This window comes from Diceros bicornis, chromosome 11 (genome assembly GCF_020826845.1).
Source record: "Diceros bicornis minor isolate mBicDic1 chromosome 11, mDicBic1.mat.cur, whole genome shotgun sequence".
Lineage (NCBI taxonomy): Eukaryota > Metazoa > Chordata > Mammalia > Perissodactyla > Rhinocerotidae > Diceros > Diceros bicornis.
Genome location: NC_080750.1, coordinates 82,352,878 through 82,376,445, shown reverse-complemented (window position 1 = coordinate 82,376,445; position 23,568 = coordinate 82,352,878).

Sequence of the window (23,568 nt, the reverse complement as noted above, 5' to 3'; positions counted from 1 at the left end):
TATCATTGTTATCTGTGAGAGTGTTAGTTCAACAGGCTACTCCACCATTACTAGAAGCCAGACCTCGGTTTTGTTTCTTTCTTGGATTTTATATAAATGGAATTATAAAATATATAGTCTTTTGAATATAATTTCTTTTATGCAGCCTTATGGTTGTGATATTCATCCATGCTATCGCATGTAGCTAGTGTTTGTTCATTTGTTGATAATAATTAATTTTTTAATGGTCATAAAATATGCATAACATAAAATTTTAACCATTTTTAAGTGTACAGTTCAGTGTCATTCAATACATTCACATAGTTGTGTAGCCATAACCTCCAACCTTCCACAGAACTGTTTTCACCTTGCACTGAAACTTTGTGCCCATTAAGCAACAACTCCCTGTTATCCCTCCCTCTTGCCCCTGGGAACCACCATTCTCCTTTCTATTCCTATAAATTTGACTACTCTAAGTACCTTATATGAGTGGAATCATACAGTATTTTTCCTTTTGTGACTGGCTTTATTTCACTTAGCATAAAGTCCTCAAGGTTCATCCATGTCATAGCATGTGTCAGAATTCCTTCCTTTTTAAGGGTGAAGAGTATTCCACTATGTGTATACACCACATTTTTTTGTCAGTTCGTCCATTGATGGACACCTGGCTTGATTCCAGCTTCCGGCTATTTTGAATAATGCTGTTAAGAACACGGGTGTACATATATGTCTTTATACCTCTGCGTTCAGTTCTTTTGCGTGTATACCCATAAATGGTGTTCTCAGATTCACTTTTTCACATGTAGGAGGGTTCCCCACGCCTCCAACAAGCAATTCTTGGAATGCCAGCTGGTCGCCAGATAATTCAACTCAATTTGATGCTGACAACCCAGAGATACATCAGATTCCACAGGTTGATGGCTCCGTCCTATAAGTCTGCACACCCACCCAACCTCGCCTCAACTTCAGATGCCAGTTACAAGCCCAGGCTGTTACCTATACTTCTGACTTACTGGCTAAAAACCAGAGGTTCCCACAACCTTCTCCTTGGGTTTGATTAATTTGGTAGAGTGGCTCACAAAACTCAGAGAAACATTTACTAGGTCACCAGTTTATTATAAGAGGATATAATTCAAGAACAGCCTGTTGGAAGTGGTGCATAGGGAAAGGTATGGAGACGGTACACAGAGCTTTCATGCCATCTCCAGGTACACCAGTCTCCAAGCAGTCCTTGTCATTGCCAACCTGGAAGCTCTCTGAACCGCCTTCTCTTGGGATTTTTATGGAGGCTCTCTCACATAGGCATGATCAATTATTAACTCAATTTCCAGCTCCTCTCCTCTCTCTGGAGGATAAGGGGTAGGGCTAAAAATTCCAAGCTTCTAATCAGGGCTTGGTCTTTCTGGTGACCAGCCCCCATTCAGGAGGCATCCAGGAGCCCACCCAGAGTAGCCTCAATAGAACAAAAGATTCTCCTAGTGTTCTTATCACTGGGGAAATTACAAAGGTTTTAGGAGCTCTGTGCCAAGAACTGGACACAGAGGCTGATAAATATGATTTTTATTATTTCAGAACCCATAAGTGGAATTTCTAGATCATATAGTAATTCTATTTTTAATTTTTGAAGGAACTGCCACACAGTTTTCCACAGTTTTATATTCTCACACTCAGAGCACAAGGGTTCCAATTTCTCAACATCCTTGCCAACACTTGTTATGTTCTGATTTTGTGATAGTAACTATCCTAATGGGTGTGAAAAGGTATCTCATTGTGGTTTTATTTCACATTTTCCTGATACTTAGTGATGTTGAGCATCTTTTCATGTGTTTCCTGTTCATTTTATATCTTCTTTGGAGAAATGTCTATTCAAGTATTTTGTGCATTTTTAAATTGAGTTGTTTTTTTATTGTTGAGTTGTAGATGTTCTTTATTTATTCTAGATATTAATCCCTTATCAGATTTGTGATTTGCAAATATTTTCAATCTTTCTATGGTTTGCCTTTTTACTCTGTTGATAGTATCTTGTGATACAGAAATCTTTTTCATTTTGATGAAGTAAAATTTGTTATTTTTTTTGTTACTTATGTCTTTGGTGTCATAAAGAAATCATTGTTACAATGGCATTTGGACCCAATGACACACAGCTTTTACCATGTGTTTTCTTCTAAGGACTTTATAGCTTCAACTCTAACATTTATATCTTTGATCCATTTTGAGTTAATTTTTGTATATGGTGTAAAGTAAGGGTCCAACCTCGTTCTTTTGCATGTGGGTATCCAGTTTTCCCAACAACATTTGTTGAAAAACTGATCTTTTCTCCTTTGAATGATCTTTGTACCTTTGTCAAAAATCATTGGACCATATACGCAAAGTTTTATTTCTGGGGTCTCTGTGCTATTTCATTAGCATAGTGTGTGTATTTACGCCAATACCACACTGTTTTGATTACTTTATAGTAAGTTTTGAAATCAGGAAGTGTGAGTTCTCTAACTTTGTTCTTCTTTTTCTAGATTGTTTTGGTTATTCAGGGTCCCTTGAGAGTCCATATGAATTTTAGGATAGATTTTTCTAATATTGCAAAACCATCACTGGAATTTTTAACTCTTTGAGTAAGTTGATTCTTAAGTATTTTACTCTTTTTGATGCTATTGTAAATAAAAATGTACAGTTTTTAAATTTCTTTTTCAGATTACTTATTATTAATGTATAGAAGAACAACTAGTTTTTGCATGTTGATTTTGTGTCCCACTACTCTGCAGAATTTTCTAGTTCTAACAAATTTTTGGTGGAATTTTTAGGGGTTTCAGCATATAAGATACTATTTGTAAACAAATATAATATTACTTCTTCCTTTCCAATTTGGATGCTATTTCTTTCTTTTTCTTGCCTACTTACCTTGGCTAGAACTTCTAATACCATGTTGAATAGAAGTGGTGAAAATGGGCCTTCTTGCCTTGTTCCTGATCTTAGAGAAAAAGCTTTCATTCCTTCACCCTTGAATATGATGTTCTCTGTGGATTTCTATATATGGCTTTTATTATGTTGAAGTAGTTTCCTTTTACTCTGAGGGGTTTTTTAGTGGTTTTAGCATGAAAGCATGTTTAGTTTTGTCAAACGCCTTTTCTGCATCCATTGAGATGATCATGTGTTTTTTTCCTTCATTCTGCTAATGTGGTTTATTACATTGATTCATTTTCATATATTGAAACATCCTTTATTCCAGGAGTAAATCCCACTGAAAAATGCTGTATAATCCTTTTAATATGTTGATTGATTTAGTTTATTACTGTTTTATGGAGGATTTTTATATCAATATTCATCAAAGATATTGACCTATAGTTTTCTTTTCTCTTAGTGTCTTTGGCTTTGATATCAGGGTAGTGTTAATCCCATAGGATGACTTTAGGGGTATTCTCTCCTCTTCAACTTTTTGAAAGAGTTTGAAAAGAATGGGTGTTAGTTAATTAAAAAAAAAAATCTTTGGCCCAGGAATAAATTCAGCATAAAATAAATACAAATAAATATTTTTTAAAAATATGAAAAAGTTTTCTTACTAAAAGAAATTAAAAATTAAGCAAGTACATCACTTATCACTTTCTTTCTTTTTTTTTTGATTTATTTATTTATTTATTTATTTTTCCCCCAAAACCCCAGTAGATAGTTGTATGTCGTAGTTGCACATCCTTCTAGTTGCTGCATGTGGGACGCGGCCCCAGCGTGGCCAGAGAAGCGGTGCGTCGGTGCACGCCCGGGATCCGAACCCGGGCCACCAGCATCGGAGCGCGCGCACTTAACCGCTAAGCCACCGGGCCAGCCCTCACTTTATTTCTAAAAAGTTTTTTAACCTACTAGTAAGCATGAACAAATTGTTAGAATTAAAATGACTGAAGTGTTAATTTTCTTCATTGCAAATTTTCTGACAGAAGTATATGATGCCGTCATGTATCACATCTTTTATGAAAAAATGATCATTTTTTTGTAGTATTTGAAAATATTATGAATTTTCCCAGTGGCCTCTGACAATACTCTGATATGCAAAGTTATCTTTTCAACATGTATGTCTCATCATCATCTTTACCAAATTAACAAACTCAGGTGCTAATTAATCAACTACTTTTCATATGATTCAGGTTCTCCACCACCAACTCCCCTAAGCATCAGGAAATTCTACAACTTCTGCAAGATTAACAATTTTACCTTATATTGTATTCATCTCATGTGGTTTAAAACATCCAAAAATCATTGATAAACTGACCCTGCCCAGACAAAAGCATTGTGAATTATAAAAGATGGTCTCTGTTAAGTGAGGAGGGATTTCAGGTTGAACTTAATATTATGAGTGGTCAATTTATTACAGTGTATTGTTCTGTTATGTATTTCACTTCTTTTCTAAAAAAAAGTGATAGTTGAGGGCACTTAGATAAAAATTTGAGAAAATAAGGAACTGTTACACACTGTAAGCTTCAAATGTTTTCAAGCATAAGATAAAATAAGAACTAAAACTATGAAATGACAGACGAAATAGAGATAAGGGGATGAAATTGCAAAACTGAATCTATAATAATATCTCAATGGCTAATGTTGTGGTGCCAGAAAGGTGGTGAAGTCAAAGAATTCGTGAAGATGATAATAAACACACTACAAAGAAAAATGATTGAAATTTTCATAGAGAGAATTTTTACAGTGATATGACAGAGAACAGGGAAGAGAAGTTGGAGTGAGAGACTATCTGCTTCTTAAATTATTTCCACTGTTGAGAACAAAAATCCAATTTGCTGAAATCTTTATTCCCCTCTATGACCCTATCTTTACCTGCAAAGTCTCAGCATTGAATCGATGTCACAGTCCAGCTTTTCCATCCCTAGGGAACAAAGCAATTTATCTCATCTGAAACCTCAATTGCTCAGGCTGTGAAACAAGGCCGGCCATCCATTCTCACAGAGGAGCCAACTGGAGGTAGGATTTTTGGTTCTGAATTCAGCTAAACATCTTCAAAGAATTGTATCTGGCCTTCCTTATCCAGGGCTATCAGTGAAGTGCTGGCTGGCTTTCAGAGAAGAACAATTCACAGTCAGCGGAGATATTTTCTGTTGAGCTCTCTAGAGAAGGCTGTGGGGCTTGTCAGTAAGAGTTAATTTATATGCGGGTTATAAATTTTTATTTTATTCAAAGATTTATAAAGAAATTTACATGGTAAGTATTATTATCAACATAAAACGTTGTCTATTCTCTGGTCATTTAAGCAAAATTTTCCTCTCAGGGTCCACCCATGGACAAAGCCCAGATTTAATCTCCAAGAGTCAGCCAGGCACTCTGTGGTCCATGGGAAGCCCTCAAGTTTGCAGCCTGTTTCCTTGTGTGCTGTGCTGGTGTTTAATCTTCCATCTCTTCTGGGTACAACTAGACAGATGCTTATCAAATCATCAAGGGACTTGACATTCGAAAAATGTACTTTTCATTATCTTTAGACTTCTGCACTTTTCAAAAAGACTCTCAGCATTTCCAGTAATTGTGCAGCAGTTTACCCAACACTAAGGTTCTCACTATTAAAAGTTAAAACAAATAAATGTTGAAAAGGAAAAAGTGATCTTTGCAATTTTGTACAGAATCTATATAATGGGTGCATCCTTATAAATGGAGGTGATGGTGCTCAGGGCAAGCTACCCCAGGAGGCACCACTCTGGTATGCAGATTATTTCGAGCTGAAGACAATAAGGACTCAGAGAACTCACGAAGAATATTTGAGTTTCCCTTCCCAAACTGCCTAAAGAATTTAAAACAAAAGATCTGTTTCAGGAAGGAGTTATTATCATGATGGCTGTAAAGATAATGTAGGATAGAGGTTACAACAGGAAAGGCACCAAGCCCCTTTTATCAAAAACTCTCTCTCTCCCTGACCACATTATCTATAGATGACCCTGAGAGGAGTTGTCAGGCAAACATTTGCATTTCTATCTCCATGTGAGTTGTCTTCTTGCCTTCTGAGGTCCCAGACCACTACCCATCCCCAACACCTTCCTCGTCTTTAGCTACAATACTTAAGCGGGCAGCTGAGACAGAGGGACGAGTTGCTCATTTCTGAGTTTCTCCCATGTATACATGTTATTAAACTTGGTTTTATTTTCTCCTGCTAACCTGTCTTGTTAATTATTTGGCCAGCCATAAGAACCTTAAGAAAAGGACAGAGGAAGATTCTCTCTCTCCCCCAACAGTTTTTGTGCCCAACGTGGGGCTACACTGGCTGGCAAGTTGCGTTCTCTGGCTGGAAGAACTGCCTTCTCCCTGGATTACTTCAGATGATGAGATACGGGAACGCCTGACGAAAGTCGGCAAAATATAAGACTTCTTACCACGTCAGCCTCCCAGAATCTCTACCTGTGGAGTCCGGTGGAAGGAAGTGGTGAGAATTTTTTTCTCTTTCTAAATTTAGATTGGCAGGAGAAAATATTTGGGAAACGAGTTTCTTGTGCTTTTAGTGACGCTGGTACATTTGGTAGAGTACTCTTGGTTTTGATCTTGATCCCTTTTCCTCCCAGAGATAGTCTCTGTTTTTCTCTTTTGTCTTTGTCTTTTGTATCGTGTGTCATAAGAAGGAAATACCATAGTGTAGGACGCAGGCATAGACCCTATAAGCCTAATGTCTGGGCCGGCCCCACAGACTGGTGAGTTTGTGGGTCTCACCAGACTGGCGTCTATTTAGACAAACTTTGCTGTGGGTTAATATGCACATGAAGTGAAGGCCATTGCCAAGGGCATCTTGGAAGCCAAAAAGGCCACAAATTTGGTGGGCACGGGTCGAGCGGTTAAGAGCCATTAGGGCGCTCGCCACTTTCAGGAAACTCCCGTGACAGGATAAGTTGGGTCACGGAACGGGGTAGATGACACAGGTCCCCCGTCAACTGCAAGAAAATGTCCATGCAATGACGAGGTACTCTGTAAAGCACACAGTCCCCAACCCCGTGACACCTCCCCTCCTAGGTATTATTCTGGCTCCAACAGACCTAAGGCGTGGCTAAAGCTGTCATTGTGCACATAAGAAAAAAACCGGATGAGGTTTTTCCTTCTGTCTTGTTCTGTGTCCTGAGACAACTTGGCTTTGTGCCAAGTGAGAATATCCTCCTTGGTCTCCACCATATGGAAGGTGCATTTACTGGGGTGCCCCTTGGTGGCCAGTCGAATAGACTGGGGTTCTGAACTGTCTCTTTGTCTGGCTGTGCCAAGCTCTCAGGGGAGTTTGTCATAAAGGGCCCAGTCCATAAGGGCTTTTGTCGTCTTAACCTTCGTTGCTTGTTAGTGCTGGAAAAATCCCATACCAGTATCACCTGCCCGATGTCACAGATTAGCGTAGCGGGTCTGTGACTGGAGGCGTCCCACACTATTGTGGGAGACCGGAGACACCGTTTTCACTACACCATCCTTACCGCCTGTGCAACGAAGGTCTTTACTTTCTCTGAATATCTTTGGGAGTGAATTCTGTGGATCATGGGGGCTACATCATCTGCGCCCTCACCAGGGACGCCTCTTGCGTCCACGGTAAAGATTTATTCTAAGCGTGGAAAGTTACCTCTGGGTCTTTCTTAAAAAGTCTTATTGGATCGAGTCACTATTGGAATAAATATACAAATGAAGATCCTACTCGTCAATGGCCAGATGACGGATTCTTTGAATTGGGAAAACTTCTAAATTGGGGGAAAAAAATATGTTTTGAGAGCTCTCACACAATTGTTTAATTGGTACCTAAAAAAGGGCCAGAAAAAGGAGGGGAAAAATTTAAATAGCCTTAAGAGCTTGACTCAGGTTACAATTGAATTGAGAACATGTAAAAGTGTAAGTGTTGATAAGATTATAAAGGTTGGAATGTTTGAGCTAATTTTATATAAAGAGGTTACATCAACTTTGCCTGAGTATATTTTAAAATGTCTGACTGGGAATTCTTCCCTTGTCCAAAATCAGAAGACCCAGATCTATTAATAAAAATCTTAATGATAACTATGGTTAAAGGTATAAGAGGTGATGAAATTTACATGAAGTTTTGTACAAAAAACTGATGTTATTTCTATTACAGAACTGGTTAACAAAAATAGTAATTTAAATGATGGCTAATTTTATCTAATGTCTTATGAAGTCTTATAGACAATCTAAATAATTATTGGGAACAAGTAACTAAATAGTTGTGAAAAAGATGAATGTTGGGTGAACTTTAAACAATAATTATGTGTTATGGTGGTTACAGCTTCCAAACTCTTTTTGGTGACATAAAACTTTAGAGTTTTGCTAAATTTTGTGATAAAAATTCACTGAGTATTATCATTTCCAAATAAGATAAGATATTAGACATTGATTGCTAAACTTACGTTTGTCTACTTTTGGCTTTTCATTACAGGAAAACTAAAAGGTGTTTTGGGTCTATTGGTAAACGTGTGTTTTATTAAAAGATTGTACTATAAAGGAACATATTTCTAGAAGTTATGAAGTCTTTATAAATTTTCCAAGCTACAAGATCCTAATGTAAAAGAAAGTTTATAATTGTTTACTTAGTTTTTACTTACAAATTGGGGTTTCTAAGAGTTAAAATTTCTAATTAGTATATGTGATTGAAGCTACTAAATATTAAGAAAATTATGTCTGTGTACAAGGAAAGTAAGATGTATAAAGAAGGAACAAAGAATGGAGATATTTTATTTGATTGATTAAGAAAGATAAATTTGTCTTCAAGAACTAGGAGGGAAAAGAAAGACATGGGACAAATTCTGAATGTAAAAAGAAAGTTATAGGTTTGTGGAAGAGGAATTCTGGAAAAGCAGTTTTTGTATGGTCAAGTTGGCTCAGATTGAAATGAATTTAATTAAGTAAATGAGTTTTAATATCAGAAGGAAGCTGGTACAAAATTATAATTTGGTCTTCTTTCTCTTAAAAGGATAATTTTCTTGAACTTGATAAAGAGGTTATAAAAGATTTTTCTTTACCTTTGGGTAAGTCTACCTAAAAGACGGAAAAAAAAAAATCTGTTAAAATGATTTCCTGCGTTCAAAAGACTGAGGTCTCTCTATTAAAATGTTTGGACTGTCAATGCTCTCTTTGCTTTAACGTTTTCTATTTTTGACAAGCTCCCCAAAATTCATATAAATAAAGTCTTTTTTTTTACTTTTTTTCTTTGAGAATTTTCAAAGGGCCCTGGAACTTCTCAAAGAAATTTGCTCTCTTCCTACAAAGGGAAAGATACTAAATTTATTAGGCTTATTCCGTATGTTAAATTACATGGAAAGCATTGTCAGACAAGTGATGGTAAGTCTGCTTAGGCGCTGTTATGTGGGCAAATGTTATTGACATAGGTGTTTTAAAATTGTATAACATTACTGAAATTCTGATCTGTCCTGATTATCAGTCATAATTCTGGTTATTATTATTTTAAAGTGTTGTATGTCACAAAATTAACCAAATTCCTCTGTCAATTGCCATTTTGAGGTCTTGTTTACAGACTTATTTCTTTGCTCTAATGCCCTTGCAAAATGTTTCAACTTCAGAAAAATTCATGGAAAGGACTCTGACATTTACACTGGAGTACAGGTTTCTGACAAACTTTCTGATAATAAAACTGAACTTGGTAAGAAATTACAGAAAGCTGATGGAAAGACTGATAACTTCATGAAACTGCTCACAAAAAGATTGGGATCAAGAATGGATTACACAGGACTGAATGAACTGATAAGGATGATTATAATTTTTATTATTTTTCATTTGAAGTATTGCTGAATTTTTAATATTTTGTTTTTTTAGATTTAAGGAAAACTTTTTCTCTTTTCTCCTGAGCTAGCTATGACTTATAACAATTTGGTAAATAATATTTTTGTAAGTAAAATTGAAATATTTATCTTTCTCTCTATCTGATCCCTCGAATTTGGAAACTCTTAGTGAGTATTGTTGTTTTCATGGCAATATAGTTATTTGCATAAGTTCAATAAGAATCTCTTCTCCTTATAACAGGACACAATTGGAAACACTGGTTCTATTACCAAGGCTGTGACTGGAACATCATATTTGCGATATAACCATACAGCTTTTGAGGAATGAAGATTGGACTTTATGGAATAAAGCCACGTGGAAACATTGCCCTGGTACCTTATGTTCCAAGCAGCGCTTACCAGGATAAGTAAAGAATGTCACTTATCTGGCAAGCACAAGGAACCTCGAAATATTTTGGGGGAACCTCGGAAGAGAGGAGTTCACCCAAATCTGTAGGTATTACAGGCAAAGTCTGATAACAAAATTTTGGCTTGGCTTTCCTGGCCTGGAGAGGCCTTTAAAGTTCAATCTGAGATTCCTTATAAAAAGTTCCAGCAAAGCAGATTTAAAAGAGCCTATGTGATCAATTGCCATTCTTGCTGTACTTATGTAAATAATTGGGCCAACTCTATTGGAACTAGACTTATTTTGCAAACGACTTAGTTTTAATTTGTCCATCTTTGATAAAAATGAGGGTGATTTTAGAAAGAAAAATTATATTTCTGTAAAAACTATAGTGTAGATTTGCGGATATTAGATCCTGGTTTTGTTAATTGTCTTTTAAGGTTTTTGTTTTATATTGTTGACTTGACTGGATCCTGATTTCTTCTAGTCTCCTAAAATATCTGGCTACAGATGTCCAAACTAACGTTTTTTATTTTTTCCATCATTTTCATTTGGAATCGCTGAAAACTGAACCTGCCCTTTTTCCTGAAGCCTTTCAAACTGAAGCTGATGGACTTGCTATAAACTTAAGAGATTACCCGATGACATCATCAGAGACATTTTAAACTGCAAAAGCTGCTTTGACGCTGACATCTAAAAATCTTATCTGGCTGTCCTCTAAACTCAGAAACTGCTTTACAACTTGCTCCAACCATTAACCTTGTTTTTCTTTCGTTTACATAGAAATGCTTCCATTAAATACTTGATTGCTTGCTTCCACGATATAGGTGTAACCTTGAGAGCCCACCTGCATCACCACCTTCTAAAATGTACTTAATTGAACTATCTATTATCAGGACTAAGAAATGTGCTCAGTGAGATGAAACAATCTACCAACTCAGCTTTTGGACTATGAAACGTCTTTAATTTTCAAAAGGACTGTGAAACTTCTAGGAAAGTTTCAGAGGAGGGAACTGATGGTGCTCAGGGCAAGTTACCCCAGGAGGCACCACTCTGGTATGCAGATTATTTCGAGCTGAAGACAATAAGGACTCAGAGAGCTCAGGAAGAATATTTGAGTTTCCCCTCCCAGACTACCTAAAGAATTTAAAACAAAAGATCTGTTTCAGGAAGGAGTTATTATCATGATGGCTGTAAAGATAATGTAGGATAGCGGTTACAAAAGGAAAGACACCAAGCCCCTTATATCAAAAACTTTATCTCTCCCTCCACATTATCTATAGATGACCCTGAGAGGAGTTGTCAGGCAAACATTTGCATTTCTATCTCCATGTGAGTTGCCTCTTGCCCTCTGAGGTCCCAGACCACTACCCACCCCCAACACGTTCCTCGCCTTTAACTGCAATACTTAAGCAGGCAGCTTAGACAGAGGGATGCGTTGCTCATTTCTGAGTTTCTCCCATGTATACATGTTACTAAACTTGTTATTATTTTCTCCTGCTAACTTGGCTTGTTAATTATTTGGCCAGCCATAAGAACCTTAAGGGAAAGGGCAGAGGGAGATTCTCCCTCTTCCCCCAACAACAAGATTATCTGATTCCCAGAAAAAGAAAACAGTACTATAATATTAAGGCTACAACTGTCAAAATGAAGCCAATATACACTCAAGTCAAGCTTTTGCTCAAAAGTTAATTGGCTCCTCTTTGAAACTTTATCATGTTTATTATGTAAGCATAATATAGAGCCTAGAATATAGAAAGTGCTTATTGGTAAGTTAACATTGTGATCATTTATTTTGTAAATGTTAGTATGAGAGATGTAATTCGTTTTCTAGTATATTCAGATTTTCAAGTTCTGCTAAACCTAAAGCCACATTACTGGCAAGTTGGGATACCTCTAGACATCTGAAAAATATGAATCCTAAACAGAAGCATATAAATTCTCTATTCATCAGGTTCTAAGTTCTAAAACATTCTAAGGTGTTGGAACAAATCAATGGCATTCCAAATTTACAGTAAGGCTACATGTGCCACACAGGATCCTACAGGAAGAGAAATCCAGATTTTAAATAGAGGAGATTATGCACAAAAATAAAGTACGTTTTCAAGTCTGAAAGGGGATTTCAAGAAAGAAGAGACTCTCAGAACATGTGGGAAGTGGTAAATAACTTATCAAGGGCTCTCTAAAGGAGAACATATTGTGGACAAAAGAGCTTCACACCAGAGAGCTAAAATGGCATCTCTGGAATCCTTACGATGAAATAGATGCTGAACTACTATTTCCTGAAACTTAAAATGCACCTTGGGCCGGCCCCGTGGCTTATCAGTTAAGTGCACACGCTCCGCTACCTGCGGCCCGGGTTCGGATCCCGGGCGCGCACCGACGCACGGCTTCTCCGAGCACGCTGAGGCCGCATCCCACATACAGCAACTAGAAGGATGTGCAACTATGACATACAACTATCTACTGGGGCTTTGGGGGAAAATAAAAGGAGGAGGATTGGCAGCGGATGTTAGCTCAGAGCTGGTCTTCCACAGCAAAATGAGGGGGATTAGCATGGATGTTAGCTCAGGGCTGATCGTCCTCACACAAAAAAATAAAAATAAAATGCATCTTATCCTCCAAACAAATACCACCTCCTGCCTTGCAGCTTACCTGGACATAGTGATGTGTTGGAATCGTTTTTCTAATTCATTGGTTCTTTTTTTTTTTGAAGATTTTATGTATTTATTTTTCCCCCCAAAGCCCCAGTAGATAGTTGTGTGTCGTAGCTGCACATCCTTCTAGTTGCTGTATGTGGGACTTGGCCACAGCATGGCAGGAGAAGTGGTGCCTTGGTGCGCGCCCAGGAACCGAACCTGATCCACCAGCAGCAGAGCGTGCGCACTTAACCGCCAAGCCACGGGGCCGGCCCCTAATTCATTGGTTCTTAAACTTGATGGGCACCAGAAGCACCTGGAGGCCTTGTTGAAACCCAGATTGCCAGGCCCCACCCCAGACTTGCCAGTTCAGCAGGTCTGCAGCAGCACCTGACAATTTGCATTTCAGCCCAGTTCCCAGGTGATGCTGATGCTGCTGGTCCAAGGACTCCACTTTGAGAACCACAGCCTGATTTGCACCCTATATATGGTTACCAAATCCATTATTTTATCCTTTGGCTGCTACTTTTCCTTTATCACATCAGCACCTTAGCTCCGAATCTCCTCACCTAGCAATGGGAATACGTGGAGAGTTTAACAGCTGGTTCTCCTTTCCAGATCAGTTCTCCCTCTTCCTCTCAATACTACATTCTCTTGCCAGGTAACTGTTCCTTAAACATCAGTGCATCATAGATCTTCCTCGCTCAAAAACTCATGACTCTTATGCTGAACACAAGACATTTTAAATTCTCCACTTGGTTCACAATGTCTTTAATAGCCTTACTTTAATAGTAAAATGTGGACACCCTGTTCCATACCCTGCCTGCTATAAAGGAGTATGTGAGGATTACATAAGATACAGTCAGTTCTCTTTCCGCACAGTGTGACATTCTATAAGGTCATTGTGTACACTGAATCGGTGAATATGACCCACTGCTCCTACGGGAAATGCAGTGTTAGGTTTCTGTAAGCCTTAGTCACATTTTCTTCAACTCATCAGTACATTACCTTGTTCTCTGTGTGTTCTCTTTAAAGTCACCTTATTTAATATATATTGTTGATATATTAACATTGAACTCACACCAACAGCACTGTAACTCGTGTCTGATAGTAGCTTGTCGAACACACATACTTTCTCAGTAAAGGCACGTCACAGCCTCTTGCCCTGAGGAACACCAGGCAGCATTGCAGCACTACACATGGGGGACATATTAAATGGCAAGGTCACCAACATAATGCACAAAAAGATAAGAAATGAGGCACTAAATAGACTGCAAGAAGGACACTTGTTTACAATGTGGGCTGAAACAAGAGGGCAGAGCAGCACCTTGTTCCCCCTCAGCTGGGAACGTGCACGTCGAGTGAATCAAATTTCTCACCACTTTGTGCATATCTGCAAATGGACATGAAAGCCCTGAGAGTGTTCATTTGGGGGCTGCCAGTACATTTTAGCTAGTGGGCAAGTGTGCAAACACGGAATCCACAAATAATGAGGAGCAACTATATTATGAAAGCATCTTTTCAAAACCAGAATATTGCTTATATATAAGAGCAATAATGATAACATAACAGCTAACATTTAATTGCCTACTGTGTGCCAGGAGCTCTTCTAAGTACTTTACATAAGTTAATGCATGTAAATCTCACTAAAACGCTACAAGACAGGAGTTTTCAGTAGCCCCTTTTGATAGATGAGGAAACTAAGGTTCAGAGAGTAAATATTTCCACAGGTTCTCCAGTTAAAAGTGGAATAACTGGGATTGATGCCCAGACAAACTAGTCCAAAGCCCACAGCCTCAACCACTATGGTAGGAATGTGAGCGAATTTTCTACCACTCCCTAAAAAGCCCCTTCTGATCCAGCCTGTGTGGTCTCACACATACTTATTCACTCATCAAACATTTTCTGAGTGCACCAAAGGTGTCAGGTACGGTGTTTAGATACTGGAGGGACAAATAGAATATCGTCACAAATAATCCATAACCAACCAATAAATCAAAATTGGGGTGAGTTTATTATGAGCCAAGCTTTGAGGATCATATAGCCCAGGAGAGTCTTTTCACAAAGAAATGGAGCACTGCAAAGAAGTGGGGTGTATAGTGTGGTTATATACCATCAAAGAGCATGTACCACATGTGATTGCAATGTCCCTTTTACAATAGCCACGACATTGACCTGTTGGCACGTGGATTGATGGACACTATGGGTATCAGGTGTGCTGTCTCCATGGGCGTGGCTGTTGTCTCAAGTTTGGTGGTCACGGAATGATCGCAGCAATCAAATCCTAGCCTATGGAGAAATGCTTATCCTTAAGGAAATGCTAATGTGGGGGAAGTTGCATTTACACCTTAAGGGCATTGCTTTTGTCTTTGGGACACGTTAATTGCTTAAAGCGGATATACAATGGATGAACAGAGGCTACAGGCCCCTTTTGGGGAAAAGAAAAAAAAAACAAGGTCAGGCCCAATTAGTTTTACACCAAATGGCTTCCTCATATGCTCCAATGTATCCTGTTGCTGGCCATTTATTCATCAAGAAGAAGGATCGTCTCAGATTTAAGGAGCTCACTGTCTATGAGACAAGAATAAAACAACAGTTATGGAAAAGGAAATAAGTACAGGGTCCCAGAGTGGGGACATCAAAATGGGTCTCTAGATGGAGACCTCTCAGGAAATGTCTTCAAGAGGAAGGAACATTTGATATGAGTTTAGATCAAGAAATAGGAATTAAGTTGATTAATAAAGGAGGTAGGAGTGCAGAAGAAACACATATAAAAAGACAGATATAAAGGATGCTAAAGCTTTCAGAAAATGGGGGTATTTTTAAGGCTGGAACAAAGCGAACATGTAGGACACAGTGGGTGATGAGGCTAAAGATGAGGACAGCAAGAGAAAGCCTGCGTGTCCAGCTCAGGAGTCTGAATGTTCTCTCGGATGCTCTGAGCAGTCATTGAAGGAGTCTAAGCAGATATCAGATTTAAGCAAATTTGGATTCTAGAAGGTAACTCTGGAGGCATTGTGAAGGAAAGATTAGAAGAAATTAAGACTGAAGGAAAGGGACCTGTTGGAAGACTAGGCAGCGATCCAGATAAGATAGGTCTTGGCCGGCCCGGTGGCGCAAGCTGTTAAGCATGCGTGGTCCAATGCGGTGGCCCGGGCCTCGCCGGTTAGGATCTCGGGTGCGCACCAACGTAGCGCTTGGCAGGCCATTCTGTGGCAGCATCCCATACAAAGTGGAGGAAAGTGGGCATGGATGTTAGCCCAGGGCCAGTCTCCCTCAGCAAAAAAAGAGGAGGATTGGCAGATGTTAGCACAGGGCTGATCTCCTCACACACACAAAAAAGATAGGCCTTGGCTCAACCACGGAGTCTGCAGGTGGAGGAGGCCAGGAGGTGGGAAGCAGTGCTGGGTTCCTGCAGGAGGAAACTGAGCTGCCTCTCAGTCATGGGAAGACTGTGCCTGTCATGGCCTCCCCACTCCCATGCCCAAATGCCATGTTCCTTTCTGCTTCAGTACCTTTCCTCTCTTCTCCCATCTGAAATCCTCACTCTTTCTTCCCTCCACCTGCTCAAAAGTGGTCCCTTTGAGGACTTGATCTAGTCTACCTCTCCTAAGAAGCTGTCCTTAATTACAATTTCTCGATAACATTCTCATTTTTTTTAAGGTTCTGTAATACAACATACACTAAATACCTTGGCAGAATCAAATTATATCTTGCAAACAATTTCATGTATGTGGAGGAGCTTGGAACCGTATAATTCTTTATATTTCCTTCGATACCTACCACAAATACCTTGCACATAGACGTCAATGGATGTCCAGTAAAGTTAAATAGAGTGGAAGCACACTTTATAAGCTAAAAACTTTTATGAGTTCAGTTATTCCTTTAGATCAGCTGCTTGAACCATTTGTTTTTCTCCACAGGTCAACAGTGTTGCCCAGCACAAATGAATTTTACACCTTCTCAAACTCAATAGAGCAAAGATGGAACTTCATTCCCCTTGCAAGTCTTACTGCCCCAGAGGAAAGCAACAACATGTGACGTCTAATTCTTTCTTCACATTCTCGTCTCAAATTGTAACTGTTTCCCAGTTGCTAATTGGTTTTCATTATTAAAACTGACAAAAAAGTTTCTCATAATTTCTTTCTTTCTTTTTTTTGTGTTATGAGAAAGATCAAACCTGAGCTAACTTACAATGCCAATCCTCCTCTTTTTGCCGAGGAAGATTGGTCCTGGGCTAACAATTGTGCCCATCTTCCTCCACATTATATGGGATGCCGCCACAACATGGCTCGACAAGCGGTGCATTGGTGTGCGCCCGGGATCCAAACCTCTGAACCCGGGGCTGCCGTAGCGGAGCGTGCTCACTTAACTGCTGCACCACCGGGCTGGCCCCTCTCTTTATTTCTAAAGCTAAAATGTCTAAATCTTTCTCTGGGCTAGTTGGAGTTTCCATAAAATGAAAATGTACATTCCAGAAAAATCCTTAACTTTCCAGAATAATCTCGAATATGGTAAACACCTTGGCAAAAATGTCACTGATTTTCAATGTCAGTGCCTCCACAAGGGTATCCTTGCATTGTCTCCCCTCCCAACCACCTCTCACTTTGGCCCTCCCCAGGCTCATGGGGTCAAACTCTTTACTGAGCGCTAGGAATGATCAGAGTCTGAGGGAGACTTCAAGCATGACTAAGCCATGGTTTCTGACCCCAACCATCTCTCTCCATCTCTGCTTTAACCTCTATTTTTCTTACTCTGGTTTCTACTTTAGTTGTTTACTTGTCTTGTGAATTGTTGTTTTGTGGTTTATAATTATCATGTAAATTCATATTACTTGTTGCCTTAGAGTTTAGAAAGAACTTACATTAAACAATGTTTTTTCCCAGCCCTTTGATGTGTCTAACACCTTTCAACGAAATTCAAGTGGCTTCTTGTTTTTACGTCTCCATCATTATTTAGAATTATGTTCACCCCACACTTTTGAACTGACTAATGCTGCTTTATTCTTTAAACTATTCTATGACAAGACTCACGTGAGGAATCCCTGAAGCACCATCAGCTAGGCATCCCCACATTCCTCACATCTGTTTCCTTGATTTGTTCCTAACTAAAGATGTTTCTGAAACTAATACTGAATTGTACCAAGTGGTCATTGCATAAAAAGCACTATCACAGATACCTTAAAGAGAAGAAATGGAAAAGAATATTCAATTCCTCAGATAAGTTTGCAATCCAATGAGGCATTGAGGGGACCAGGGGGCACTGATCAGAGCAGGAATCTAAGAGAAGAGTTTTAAGTCAATTTCAAATGAGGTTAAAACTGGAATGAGATAGTATTTTACCGGTTATCTGAAATCATAGGCATTTTTCTGACCTATGAAAATTTATTTGCATATAAACTGTACGTGTGGGGTAAGAGAGTGCTGATATTTTTTGATTTCTTTTTATTATTCACCACTTTGTAATAGATGTGGCTATTCACAATTAATAAATATCATAACGTGGAGAGACCCAATTGCCTCTTGTTATCAATTCTTACACAAAGCTAAAGTTTTAAAGATCAAACTTCATTCTAGTTACCTTGCAACTAGTCTATTTATATCAGAAAGATGCTGAGTTTTAGGAAAATACTTCAAAACACAAATTTTATATGTAATTTCAAAAGCAAAAAATGAGTTAAAAATTGGGTGGTAACCAGTTTTGCTGCTATATATTAAACTTTAACATGGGAGCAGACATTTTTAGAGAATATAATTGATATTTGCCTATTTGTATATTGTAGAATGTTAAAGGATTTACAGTTTTAATAGTATTTCAAATACCAGAGAATAAAAAACAGAACTGTTTCAGTTTTACGAAATAGCTTTTTAGACATAGCAGATTTTCAGAGCATATTACTTGAAAATAAAATAATCAGTTAGTGAGGTTTAAGCCATGTGGTTTTATTTTGAAATTGCTCATTCCATAGGAGCATCAGTAAAAGCCCTCCAGGAGTAGCTGATGCTCTTTCCTTCCGCCTGAGCACCGGCTGTATTTTCTTTAAGCCTCAGACTCTCGGGCAACACCATAGCCCTCAACTCTGTTTAGTTGAGAAAAGGCTTTATGAGTCATATGTTTTTTCTAGGGGTATGGAGCTCCCAGACTTATTAAGTACAGGGAGAGAGTAAGAGTCTGAACACATTCAATAAACTCCAATGTGCTCAGGTGAGAAGACAGGTGCCTGAACTCACATGTGAAGAAGAACTTAAGAGGATGCTTTCTGACTCTGGTTCGTGCCTCTGACTAAGCAGTCCTGGACATCCCCGTTACAGCCACGGAATAACACAGGCAGTCTTGATGGAGCAGAAGTCCTCCTATGTCCATCATTTGTGCAGAGCAAACTGGCTTAAGATCTCTCATTTCCTGCTGCAGTGGTAATTTACAGAGATACAGAACTGCCATCTAGTGACTAAGAGAGCAGCAAAGTGCTTTACATGAAAAGTGAAATTCTGAGTTTTATAAAACAGAACAGTGAAGCACTAAAGTTGGTAAAGTTGATACAATGTGGCACACGAAAGTTATAGTAAACCTGAAAAATGTGTAGGTGAACTAATCAGTTGCTCTCTATGCCTCTAAAACATGTCTTGACATCCTACTCATAAATAGTAGAGTTTAAATATAATAGAATAACTTTGGAAACAAACTTCTCATCTCATCTCATCCACTGCTGTTGGCAGGAGCCGGTATTAAATAACCAGATGGTGAGAACCCATGTTGAAGCACCATTTTTATCACAATGGAGAGAATATGAGGCATAACCCAACGGACTGATGTTCACATCTTCCCTCTTACCCTTGATCAGTTTTGTAAACATGGTTTTCTTTATCAGTTAAATATGAATTATAACAGTTACTTTAAAGGATTACTGTAAGAATTGCATAAGGGAATACAGTAAAGGAACTGGCGCACAGTAGATTGATAGTTAATTCTCCTGCCCTGTCTCTCTTCTAAGAAACATACAGAAATAATCTAAGAATAGAACCCATGTATAAAGTAAACTTATGACAAACAGTCAATGGCTCCTGAAGTAAGGGACATCATTGTTGAGTGCTTAACCTCAACTGCCTCCAAATACTGTTAACTCTCAATTAATTTTATGTGTTTTCTGTCTTCCAGACACTTCACTGGCTACAAGGAAAGGAGAAGTGTGAAATTGAAATTAATTTCACCCTTGAATGGCCTAGCTGTAACAACAGGTGTTTTAAATCACCTAGTTCTTCAGGTTTTCTGCTTATTACTATATATTTTAACATGGTTCACAGCCAGAGAAAATAAGAAAATCATTATAATTTTACACACGTGAATATATGTCTTGACTATTACAGCTGGACTCTTAATATATAGAGCAATGTTGTACATGTTTTGTGCTTGTTGATAGTACAGAATACTTTTGTCCAGGCTTTCTTTGGCATTATCATAAATAATGAAGATCTCAGTAATATAAGCCCAGGAGAAAAGGGTTTATAAAAATCTAACATACTATCCTAGTCATGCCTCAAAAAAAAAAAAGCTATAAAAATAATGAGAGGATATTTTGAAGGCACTACTTTTCTTAATTATTTCCAACTTTATTTCCCTTTACCTCTTTTTAATCTTTCTCCGTCTTATTCGCTATTGGCTAATCATCTCACAGTAATTAAATCACCCTCAGCTGAGTCCACCATGCCTCTTCAAGTGCCCCAGCCTAATGTCTGTCTCAGCTCTGACAAAAAGTAGCTGGGAAAACCTGTTTTGTGGCACTATTCTTAAGAATATCTTTACTCTTGGGCTGGCCCCGTGGCTTAGTGGTAAGTGTGCACACTCTGCTGCTGGCGGCCCGGGTTTGGATCCCAGGCATGCACTGACATGCCAGTTCTCTGGCCATGCTGACACCGCGTCCCAAATACAGCAACTAGAAGGATGTGCAACTATGACATACAACTATCTACTGGGGCTTTGCGGGGAAAATAAATAAATAAATAAAATTATTAAAAAAAAAAGAACATCTTTACTCTTACAATAATAGCTATATGTTTGAAAGGCACCAGTGGATTACAAAATGAAGTACTTGACCAATGTTGTATCCTCATTTTCCCTCCAGGGAGAACACAACATTCGTGTGTAATGCAGGGCTGCTGCTTTATTGTTCTCTCCTTTCAAGACATTTTATTACTTGTAAAACATAATAGGATTAATGGTGATATATGAGTAACAATATAAACTTACAGACAGCAAAAAGATACTATTTCAGTGTCATCATTTTATGTACTGTAACAAACAGTAATATTTTCATAGTGTAATATCTTGATTGATCATAAATTTTTTCCTGGCTCATTTTTATGCTAATTCATTTATTAGATTACCAAATTTATACTTTTATGATCTTTATTTTCAATCAATATAATTGAAGGGACATCAGTTGTTCTTGGTAAGTGAAAGTTCAGAAAAAATTTTTGATAATGTATAAGTTTGAGAAGGATCTTTTTGTTTTTTAAAAGAGAAGTCAGGCCTGGCCCTGTGGCTTAGTGGTTAACTGCGCGCGCTCCGCTGCTGGAGGCCCGGGTTCGGATCCCGGGCACGCACCGACGCACCACTTCTCCGGCCATGCTGAGGCAGTGTCCCACATACATCAAGGATGTGCAGCTATGACATACAGCTATCTACTCGAGCTTTGGGGGAAAAATAAATAAATAAAATTATAAAAAATATAAAAGAGAAGTCATTTAATATTTAGAAAAGTTCTCAAAAATCATCAAACTCTTTAATTTTACAGAAAGGAATACTACGTTCCAGAGAGCCTAAGTACGTTGTCACACACTAACCAGAAACAGACCTGGGCCTAGAACTCAGGTCTGAGTCACCTGACTTCTACTGGACCACACTCAAGGGAGCACACCCTCTTCTTACTGGTAATTTCTAATACTAAGTTATTTTCAAAAGCACAGTTGAGAGAAATTGTAAATAAATAAAACATGATTTTATATAAAAAAGTAGCAATTGCGACCCACAATTTCTATTCCATATGAGTGTTTCCTTTCTTGTAGGTTTCTTGTTTTTAATACCAAGTCCATTTTGGTAACAAGAAAAAAGACATAATGTTTAGTTTCTTTAGTAACATACAAAAAGCTTCTGTGGAAATTAAAAAGACACTAACTAATGTCTCGTCTACTAAAGCAACTTAAGAATATTATTTGATTTTGGGAAAGCTCTGAGAGATTTTTTTAAAAATCATATCCACGTGACTATTAGTCCAGCCAGGCACATCTCCACATGACATCTCCTAGAGTGCCCAGTTTTCTGCTGGATCCAGCTATTGTCAGGCCCAATGCTCTGGCTGAGTAGAGAATGATGCCGCTTCTGAAAAGCATGTACTCAGTTCCACTTCAAGGCTGATTGATGGAGACACTAGGAAAGGAAAAGATGAAAATATTACCCTAATCAATGATGTAAAACACAAGCTATGAGCAACCGTTAAAAGAATTCTCTATGAAATTGATCAAATCTACTATCACTACACCGGGCTATTTCCTATCAGTAATTTGACACATAAACAAATAGAATAGTGTATTTAATGATATCAATTCTTTTAGTTGTGTGCTTTTCCTTTTAAAACTACATATGCTTATATGTGTTTGCTTTATTTTCAGGTGGTGTCACCGTGTCAAGGCCTCGCGGGCAGGTGGGGCTTTCACTGAGGACCCCCAAGGCCCCCCCTAGGCCCGCTGGCTGTGCACGTGCCCTTGGCCTCATGGGTTAAACCCAAGGCCGCAGGGCTTCCATAGCGAGCGGCCAGAGAAAGAAGGGCCCATGAGAGAGGTAGGCGAGGGGCGCGGGCTCTGCCAACTTCCTCTTCTCAGGTCCCTGAGAGAGAGAGACACAGAGAGAGAGAGAGAGAGTGAGAGAGCGAGAGAGATCCCTGACCTCTGCATTGCTGCCTCCACCGCTGGTGCCATGTCACACACCATCCCCCTTCCCCCAGCATCCCCATGCTACCCCTGGGAAGGCACCACCACTGGGAGGCCTGTTCCTGGTCACCTCCCTGTCGTCCCTTCAGGACCAGAGCCCAGTGCAGGGGAGTTGGTTCAGACAAACATTTACATGTCCCTCTCCATGAGAATTGTCTTCTCCAGTCTCACATCCCAAACCCCACCCCCAACATCCTCCTTTGTCTTATCTGAAGATAGTATTTAAGAGGAGCATCTCTGCCATTCTTTTGAGAGACTCCATTTCTCATGTGTCTCCCATGTATACATGTTATGAGCCCAATTTAATCAAGCATGGATTCTTTTACTTGCCTATTTGCATCAGGAACATAATTACTAGCTAGAGAATTAATTAGAGAATATTCATGGTGAATGAAAGATGTCATTTCTAATAACATAATGGAATTCCTTGAGGCTTTATTCTGGGGATATGTGTAGGATTAAGTCAGGACACACTGTGAGAGTGATAGATAAGTTCTATATATTTTTCTTCTTCAAGACCATGAATTTCAGCCACAGTTCATACCCATCTACTTTGCAACAATGAAAAACAAACAATGACCTTGAATATTTTGCCCTCAGATTCATTAGTCTTTAAAGTATTAATTGAACAATTTAAATCTAGATGAGTGAAAGACTATGGAGACTTCTAGAATGTCACGTTAGGTCCTTTAGAAGTGAAGAATTGTTTTTATAAAACATTTCTATTCCTTCTTATACCTTGACAATAATGTTACTCTGAATCTGTTTTAAAGAGGATAATGGCAGATTTACTTTAATTTGCACCCTTTTTTAAGTACATTTACCTAATATTTCTCAGT